The sequence below is a fragment of the Lolium rigidum genome, chromosome 2 (assembly GCF_022539505.1).
Source record: "Lolium rigidum isolate FL_2022 chromosome 2, APGP_CSIRO_Lrig_0.1, whole genome shotgun sequence".
Taxonomy (NCBI): domain Eukaryota; kingdom Viridiplantae; phylum Streptophyta; class Magnoliopsida; order Poales; family Poaceae; genus Lolium; species Lolium rigidum.
In genome coordinates this window covers 174,423,190-174,433,061 of record NC_061509.1, presented here as the reverse complement: position 1 = coordinate 174,433,061, position 9,872 = coordinate 174,423,190, and positions in this window count along the sequence as shown.

Sequence of the window (9,872 nt, the reverse complement as noted above, 5' to 3'; positions counted from 1 at the left end):
TCTACATCATCCTTCCCATATCTATCTTACATGTTAAATTTGGTCATCAAATGGCACTAAGTTCATATCGGCAAGTTTGTTCGATCATTAGCAAGGTTCAAAGGAAGGGTGGGCCATTCACCGGCTAGAATTTAGAGATGAAGCATGCACCACTTATAGGTGCAATATAAGGGACACACATTGCATTTACATTCCCTGTTGGCTATCCTATTATGATCTGTATAGGCATTTTGCTTGTTTCACAATGACCCAATTTACTAATGCTTGCAGAAAGAAGATCAAAATTATCAACATCAGTTTATTTTGCATGCTGCAATAGATGTTGTTCAGGACCTTGCATGGACTACAACTGCAATGTGAGTGGTTGTTGATGCACTTTCAGGTTTCTGAAGTCGGTAGATAGATTTGGTGATCTTATGGTGTCTGTTTATGCAACTGCTGGTCATATCCTTTGAATACTTTGACGTGGTGTCTTTACTAGAGCGCAAAAACCTTCTGAGATTTCGTAGGAGAAAAAGGAACTTGAAATGCGAGAAGCTGGTGATGATTCTACCTGAACTCTTTTGATCAAAATTATCAAACTTTCGTCCTTGAAATGAAAGTATGGTTGTTAGTCTGTAACATGTAAATTTGGTTCCTCTATGTTTATTTACTTCCTGCGAGAGTCGTAACACATAACCGGCGATTGACCTTGCCGCGTTTGGTCCATTCTTTCCTGGTATTAGTACTATTGTATTCTTAACAGCCAATTTGGCACATACTAGATTTATGTTGCTTCATGATTCGCGGAATGAGGATGGAATGAAAAGCTTCTTTCAGGAAGTTCACGAACTTTACATCAAGGTAAATAAACCCTTAGCTAGTTATGTGCAAAGGAAGCTGATCTACACCTTAATTAATTTCGTTGCTATGCTAAAGTAATTCATACATTCAAATAAATAAGAAAACACATTCAAATGTCAACTTTAAACGTTGGCGGTACGTTTCCTCTGTTCTCTGTCCATAACTTCGTCTCCATAGTTTCCCCTGTGCTTTTTTAGTAATTTATAGCATTATTTTTTATCAAAGCGATGGAGCTAAGTTGTCTTACACTTGGCATGAGCTGTTAAAAACCTGATTCTTTCCATAACCTGCACAAGGATGTTCTCGTGCATTGCAGCATTCTCCTTGCTTGTGCTATAGCCTATAATAGATCTTCTATTTATTATGTATTTCTGTGCAGTTATTCCTCAGTCCACTCTACTTGCCTGGTTCTCGCATCACATCCTCTCATTTCGATAGCAAGGTCCGGTCACTTGCAAGGAAGTATCTGTAGCACACGCTCAGGTTGAAGACTGTAATATTCACAGAGCTGAATTTCTCTACTGATAGTTTCTTTTGGTATAAATTTCTTCACATGTGTTACTTCATCCTATTATTCAGTGACCAACAGATCCTAGAATGAGCTTCTATGATGTACAAAAACGCTGCTCAATCGAAAGCTTTCTTTGCTTACTTCTGAGGTTGTGCGCAGCTAATTTATTGATATACCTTACCACCTGCAAAAGTTTCAGCTTTCTGTTCAAATCTTTACTCCTGTTCGCACTGTTGTCCAAGATAGTGTGTCTCGAGCTCAGTCCCTGTGAAGTTTTGCCTCGTACGTTGCACATTGATACTGTGCCATGATATCTGTAATCATGCCAGCAAAAGTGCCGCAGTATCATCACGGGCTGTATGAAGCATATGCGGCAGCGTTAATATTACAGGACGCTGCAGGTGATCAGCTGGTACTGTTGCTCCACCGAAAGGATCTCTGCAGAATCTCCGTATAGAGAGATCTTTTCGCGTCAAACGAAATACAGTAGCCATTCACTGAATCTTCAATTATGACTTGAGATTGTACCAAGGGGCAATCGACTTTTTTTTTAGAAATCCTGTAATAAAAAACTTTAGAAACACATTTAGAAGTTCTACAAATATTCTGCACAATCAAACTTGTACTTAACTGAATGCACGTACCTGTAACTTTTGAACCAAAATGATACTCCCTGCGTCTTTTTCTTTCAAAGCGGGGGTAACCCAGCCTCTGCATTGGCAAATGCAGACAGCAAGTTTTTATGAAAGAATTTTGAGTACCGGATTATTGCAACTCATGGATCACATAAGGTCGATAAAAAATCAACCATCTAAAGTTATAGCAACTAGACATATGTCAATCTACTAGTATGCCGCCACCTAGCCCGGCTATATATATCTCGTGCGACCGTCAGCCGGTTGCACCCACTATCCATAAATTCGACCCACCGAGAGTAGGAAAGCCTATACCTGGATCCAATGCGTAGCTGTAGAGATAACCTGCAAAATGTTCGAACTTCAGCCTTGTTAAAAATAATGTTATTTCTACATTTTCATATTGACCAAATAAAGCAGAAACTTCAATGCGTATTCTATCTTTAGTTTACTTATGGATCCCATTCAACCAATTTCTAAACATGTTTTTGATATTAGTGGGTGGAGAAATATTTTAGATAAATAAAATAATGCGCCACATAATTTTTGCAGATGGACATGAGAGAAAAAGATGTTCATTTATCTCCTCGGAGTCACAAAACAATATTTTTGACACCCATCCCATTTCCCCCTTGCTAAGTCATCCTATGTGAGTATTTTTTTATATTGAGGAACCACATGAAAACGTTTACCATAAGATGTAGCTTGAGTTTCCATAAGTATTTAGTAGGGAAATTACTATGCTCATCCATTAAATCCTCATACATAGATTTAACGGTGAAAACACCAAATGCATTTATTTTCCATACAAAGCTATGAGGTTCTTCAGATAAGTTCACGACCATAAGGCGTTGACAAAGATGAAACCACATAATCCATTTGGCTGTTGTAAGTGTTCTCCTAAATGAACATTGATCGAACGGAACCATCTTTTTGTTGCACTAAGTGTCTTAACCTTTTCTAGATACAATTGTATCTATAATTAAAATTCGGTCTAAATTCATATCCGAACGAAAGTGAGATGCTTATTTTAGAGCATAGGTAGTAAGAGGGAAGAACAGAAATGTGGGTTAAAGTAGCTGAACCGGCAAGAAATTTAGCAATTCTCGCACATAGAATAAAAAATGATTGGCCGTACTGGGGAAGAAACCCATAAACGCTAGTTATTGATAGCGGTAATTATGTGCACAACACCGAGAATGCAAGTACGGACACTCAAACTCGGGCGGGTTGAGAGCTATCAGCAGCTCACTAGGCTATGCCTTGGTTCACTTCTCGCACACAGAATAGCTTAGGATGTTTACAGTTCTCAGATAGCCATGCCTAGCTCACTCGTCAATCATCATCGTCAAGCCTCCACAGCAGAGGTGTGCACACGCATGCTTAGCTGTTGCCATAAACTTGGCTCTAGTGTTAGTGTTGCTCACACACCATCAATCAATCAAATCGTTCGTCGACAGCTGAGCCGTACGCCGCTGTATATGCGTTATCGACCTGTCCTGGCTGAGAGCCGATCTTTCTGAATCTACTGGTAGCTAGTGCATCAAATCACGAGCAAATCCGGGGGGAGATTTGCTCAAGGACGCACGCTCACACACATCACGGTCCAGATCCGGCAGAGCTCAGCTAGCAAGTGAGTCCCACTGCTACTGATTAATAACTCCTCGCCCAATCGAAACCTTGGAGCAAGCAAAAGCTTAATGCTCATCACCTCAGCCAGAAACAGTGGCTGCCTTATCCTTATTATCGCCTTGTTTCTGAACTGAGATTGTAGTCGCATTACTTCTGTAATCAGGCCTGAATCCGAACTGATTTACTGTAATCAATTGACTGCGCCTGTTTGGCAGCTGACAGCACATGGTGTCCGCGAGGCGTCGATTCAGCTCACAGTGAGATGGTGAAGCATGGAGAAACGTTGTAGGAGTATGTGTGGATTTCGCTGTCCTGAGATCGCTATCTCGCCGGATATGTGCCAGGCACTGTCTCTCCTATGAAAGGACTAGATTTAGAACGTCACGTCAGAGATTTAATAACACCGAGAACGACTAGATTACCACAGACGGTTTGATTATGCAAATCTGCGATTACACACGTGATTTTTTTTTATCTGAACACATGTTTATGCGAAATGTTGTTTTCGTTTCCAAAGATGATGGACAGGAACTGCCAAAAAGAATATGAAGAATACTCTATCCAAATCTACTCTTAGAAGGTGCCTACAATTAAGAGATTTTCCATCTACAGGTTGTTAGAAATTTTCTTTGCTCTCCATCATCTTTCTTGGCCTTCAGAGCAACATCCAACCAACCACGCTTGCCCCTGCATCAATCCTTACAACTTAACTGTTTCGCTATTTATAAACCGAAAGGGAGATAACTATTTTCATGTCAACGCGGTCAGATTCTAGGATTCCTGAGGTGCAAAAATGATGAGAAAATTTTGATCTTATGCTATGAATGGCCAACCGAGAAATAACTAAAGTATGTCGACTCAACCACCCGGTCATCCAGTAACATAACCTAGAAGTAGAAATCTCATCTATGTTTGCTAATACTGCACAATTTCAACTAAAAAATCGATGATACTAATGACAATTTCAGGTACCAAAACAAGGTAACTGAGAATTGAAAAGCTGCTACTAGTACAATGTCGATAGGTTCGAAGAATTAAAGGTCTCATGCTTGTGGTCGTTGACATCACTGGAGGAATTAATGTCTTCAGTTCTTTTAGGATTTTCGGAACATATTTGATCTTTGTTTTCTATTCACAAATTAGCATGAACAGAACGAGACATAAGGTCAGTGGCGGAGCTTGAAACAAATCATTGGGGAAGGCTAAAAAGATCACCTAATCCCCTCCCAAAATATTTCCTTCACAGTTTCATCCAAATCTAGGGGGTGACAACCGTGCGCGCATGGGAACACACACAAAATAAGTTCATGCCAAACAAAGTAAAGCGTTTTTGTTTTTGTTTAAACCACATATCGAATGACATGATCTGCCTTAGCCTAGTGTATAGTGCAAAATCTTAACATGCATTTGTTCTGATGAAGGCTTCATTGATAATCGTTTTGGGCCAAGTCTGGGCCACCAACTCATGTGTTGAGGGGTGACGATGACACTTGTGGGAAGCTCATTGGAGTTCTCCTCGGTGACGTGTGCGGGATAAATTCTGGCATCGATCCGTAAGGTAATTTTGTGATTACGATGTATGGTTTTTGCATGGTTTTCGTAAATTAACCGATGGACTTTCTTCTACGTACATAACTAATAAGCCATCATGGTCTCTGTTTCGGTTGAGGGAAAAAATAGCCTAATGTGTGATGTTTTTCTTTTGAAACGGTGGCAAAAAAGACTTTGCCCCAATCTATTAATTAAGGAGAAATTTTACAAAAATGTAAAAAGGTTTATTACAATAATTAATCTCCCGGCATTAAATCACCCAAACGCTTGGCACCCGCCAAAACCTATAAACGTGCCTCAAATTTGATTCTATCAAAAACTACTTGATAGGGGACATGTTTGTTGTGGAAAACTCTTGCATTGCGCTCAGTCCAAATCTCCCATGAAACAAGAAGGGTGAGTGAGGCCATGGCCTTGCGATTTTTAGAAGCCCTGTCTGACATACTCCTCCACCACTCCGAAAAAGAGAGTCCCGCCCATTGTGAAGGAAGGAGCCCGGGGATGCCCATCCAATCCTTAACCAGCCACCATAGACAAACAGAAAAGCGGCAATGGATGCATGTTGTGCTGTGAATTACTTGGTGAACACATACGTGCTCGCAACCAGTTGCATTGCACGATTGATGCATGTTGTGTGCACATGGGTTATCCGTGTATGGACGTGGTTGCTTTATTTATAAAGCGGGACGAAAGAATTTCAAAGAGGAGGGTTGTCCGTGTTTGAATTCTTGGACGAACAGTTGCCATCTATGAGACGAGTAGGTTAGCAGAGCACGTTGTTTTCACTTGGCAGCTAAAGACCTATGGTCTCAGTCTCCCAGATCTCCCACTTGGCGTGCTGATCCGTGGCTACAGCGTCGGTACTGGCGACTGAACCGGGACCGGAGTGCGACACCACGTTTTGGCTGTATCGTTGGTAGAGCTAATGATGCTGGCTTTTGACGAGGGCGATGGAGATCGGGCGAGGCCCGTAGCGTAAACATATCTTAGCGCTTTCCACATCAGAATCGTTAGATGAGACTCCTCGTCGGAACATTGTGTTAGCATGACGGCAACGTAGTAGATTCAGATCACAGAGTAACACATCAACGATAAGAGAAAGATAGTGGCAACTTGGCAAACATTCCGTGGTAGAAAGTTGGGGATTTTCCGTACTGGTGAGGATCGGAGGTTGACGCGGAGGTGATCGCCCTTTTGACGAATGCTACTAGCTGCGCTTGATGGTGAAAACCTTGTCCGTTTTACCGTTAAAAAATTGGTAAAACCCAGGTCAAGCATAGTACGGACACGTCCACCTCGTCCGTCAGGGGGGAGAAGAATGTTTGGTGCGTGGAAGATACGCCAATACTTTATTCATAATTTTCTCTGAATATGAACACGTCAGTATCATGGTACTGCATGCTTGGCTTATTAGCTCACTAATCTTCTGACGTCGTTTTGTAGTTGCTGGTGAAGAAAATGTGATACCTGGTGCTCCCGCAACAAAAGACATATCAAGGAGATTAGGAGAACAGGAAGAAAGATACTCCCTCCGTTGTTTTATATAAAGCCACTATCAAATACCAAGAAAATAAAATTAACTAATAAATAGCGCGGTTGGTTAAGCGGAAAATTTCTCTGAGCTAATCAAATATGTTGCATGTGGTGTCTCTGTCTCTATGGGTGTATGTAATTTTCACATTAATGAACAACATTTTACGAGAGAGAAATCTAACCAATTCTTCTTGAGAAAAGATAGTGAGGTTGTACAGATAAATATTACTATATTTTTTATAGTGGCGTTGTATTTAAGAATGGAGGGAGCACCATCAAACATGCTTGTCACCATCACCAATATCACCACTTTTTAGACTAATGAAGAAGAACACGAAAAAAGATGACTAGTTAATTTACGTCTCTATGAGAGAGGCGACTGTGAAACTCATCTAGGGTTTCGTCTTCTTGCCGGCGACGCTGATAGTCTGCTCCGCCTCCGATGGCCTAGCTTAGGCCTTGGAGGTGTGGCAGACCGCGGCCCCTCGCTGGCGGGAGGTTTTCCATTCCTTTTCTTCTTTGCAATGATGAGGCGGTGGCAACATCCTGATGGCAGAATAAGATCCTCCTCATCCTATCCTTCTGTTGGTGGTGCGCCTAGCGCTGGGAGAGGGCACATAGAGTTTTTGTCTGCCGGGGCTCCTAAGATCCGGTCCATCTTCGTATTCGTTAGTGTGGTTACATGTTTCGTTTTTCCGATCTACGGTTCTCATCATTGGCGATAGTTGATGCTCTGTTGTGTTGGTCCTTTGGGGACTTACCATGACGACTTTTAGTCTGTCTACTATAATAAGCTCTACTTCAACAAACTTTGTCTAGCTCGGTGATGGAGGGTGAGGATTGCCTTCGGCTCCCTCTAGTGCTTGTAGTCTTCGCTAGTTGGTCTAAATATCTATTTATAATTTGTATTACCTTTAGTGTTCTTTTTACTATTGTTAATGATGATTAATAGATCGGCGGGTTTTCTTTTTGCAAAAGTTTTTTTTTTGAAACGGGAGAAAGTTGGGCATATACTGTGCAACAGTGACCAGAAGAAAGGCGTGATGAAACGTAGTACGTTCCCCTTTGTGTTGAAAGGGTGGCCAGGCTAGACTGGTAGATTCTTGAGCACCTTCCATCACCACCAGATCGAGAAGCTTTACCAAAATTCTGTTTTACTGATTGAGGATGATTGGTAACTATTCAGATTCATCATATCAATCCCCAACTTGCTATGCTAGCTAGGGATAGCTAGGCCTCGTGGTGTGAATCATGAGAGGGGAAAACAATAGGGTCCACGATACACGTGAAGGCTTGACGCGAAAGGCGATGTGCACATACGCTTGTGATCGGGTCCAACGAACAGAGAAGTTCGTCTTGATCAGAGATCACGCAGCTGCACGGGATGGATAGATAGATAGACGCCTTCTCTCCTCCATGGCCCCATGGCCATGGCCATGGGTGCCCATTGCTCCCACCCATGGCTCCATCCTCCTACGAAGCAGTAGGATCAGTAGGACGATCATCGATCCGAACGACGGCGAGGCGTCCATCGCGAGCCCTTTTCGCACGCAGCAGCGCGCGTCAAGTTGCTGCATGAAGAGCTTCTTGCCTTTTCCGCCCACATCGATCGGCAAGACGAAATCATTCTCCCTTTTCCAATCCAGTCCCTGATGATCGAACGAGGGCGGTGGGGGCGAGAGAGGGGAGATGCGGCGGATCTGGCCATGGCTGATCGTGGCCGAGCCGCCGCCACTCTAACGGCTGGGTGCGTAGCCATTTTGCCTCTTTTGGCACCAAGGGGCCAGGTTGAAGAAAGCGGTGGCTCGCCTTGATCTCCCCAAATATCATGGCGCCATCATCACGCGGGGGCGGGGTCGGGGACGAGCGTATCTGGCCACTCCGCGACTTGCGTGGCGTGTGCGTACGTATGCGGGCGTCGCGTCCTTTTCGTCTGCATCGGCTCATTCACTCCATTGCGCCGTTGAAAGGTGGGCGGTCATGGCGGATCTTGAGTGACGTTCACTTATGCCGCGCCATGCAAGCCTAGAGGCGCCTACGAGAGGCTACGATCGATTCGATTGAGAGAGGGACTGGACCTGCGCGCTTTGAGTCGAAAGGCGCACATCTCATGTCCACATGTCCATATCTCACTCTTGCAAATTCTCAAACCTGTAGCGTAGATGGATGCAGTTTCCACCAATGACGGCTCTTTTGAAAAACCTCCGGAACATCTCAATGGACGTCTCCAATAGCGGCTCTAAGGGCATCTCTGCGTCCGCGCGCGTCCGTTTGCGTCGGTCCTTTTGGTCGAAAACGACCGCGCGTCCGTTTGCGTCGGGGGTGGCTCCGACGGCACGACGCATTTTTTAGGACGAATCATTTTTTTTAAACATGAAACATAATTTACATACTTAAAACATAAAAAAAACCCTAAACGCCTACTGCTGCTCATCGTCGCGGTGCTGCTCCTCGTCGCTGTCGAGCACGATGAGCTCCGGTATGACCCACGGCCAGTAGCCATCCGGGGGAGCGTACGCCGGGCGCGCCGCCGGTGCTCGAGGTTGAGGAGGCTGCGGCTGAGGCGGCGGTGGAGGCGCCCAGGGCTGCGGCTGTGGCGGCGGATGAGGAGCCCAGCCATAAGGCAGTGGCGGCGGTGGGGGAGGCGCCCAAGGCTGTGGCGGCGATAGAGGAGGCGCCGCCGAGTCTACGAGCGCCTGCCGAAGGGCTTCATCCGCGGACAGGCCCGGCGGCATGACAGCGGTCGCGTAGCGGGGCAACGGCGGCTGCACCGGCGCGTCGTACTCGGAGACGAGGAGGCCGAGCTTGGCCATCTCGTCGTCCGTCATGTTGTCGGGGAACTCGAAGTTCCGGCCCTCCGCCATGGCCTGCTGCCATTCGTGGAAGACGAGGCCGACGTAGTCCTCGCTGTCGTCCTTCACCTCCTCGCTATGGTACGCGAGCGCCTCGATGTAGCCGTCGTCGTCGTCGTACACGGCGTAGGCTTCGTCGTCGTCGTCCTCGTCCTCGCGGTCGTTGTGCTGCGGCTACTCACGTCGCGTCGGCGCCTGCTGACGACGCGTCGGCGCCTGCTGACGACGAGCCGGCGGTGCAGGGCCGAAGGGATAATCCCTGTCGCCCATGAAGCCAGCCCTTCGTCTGCTGTCCGTCTCCGTGGACAGGTACGT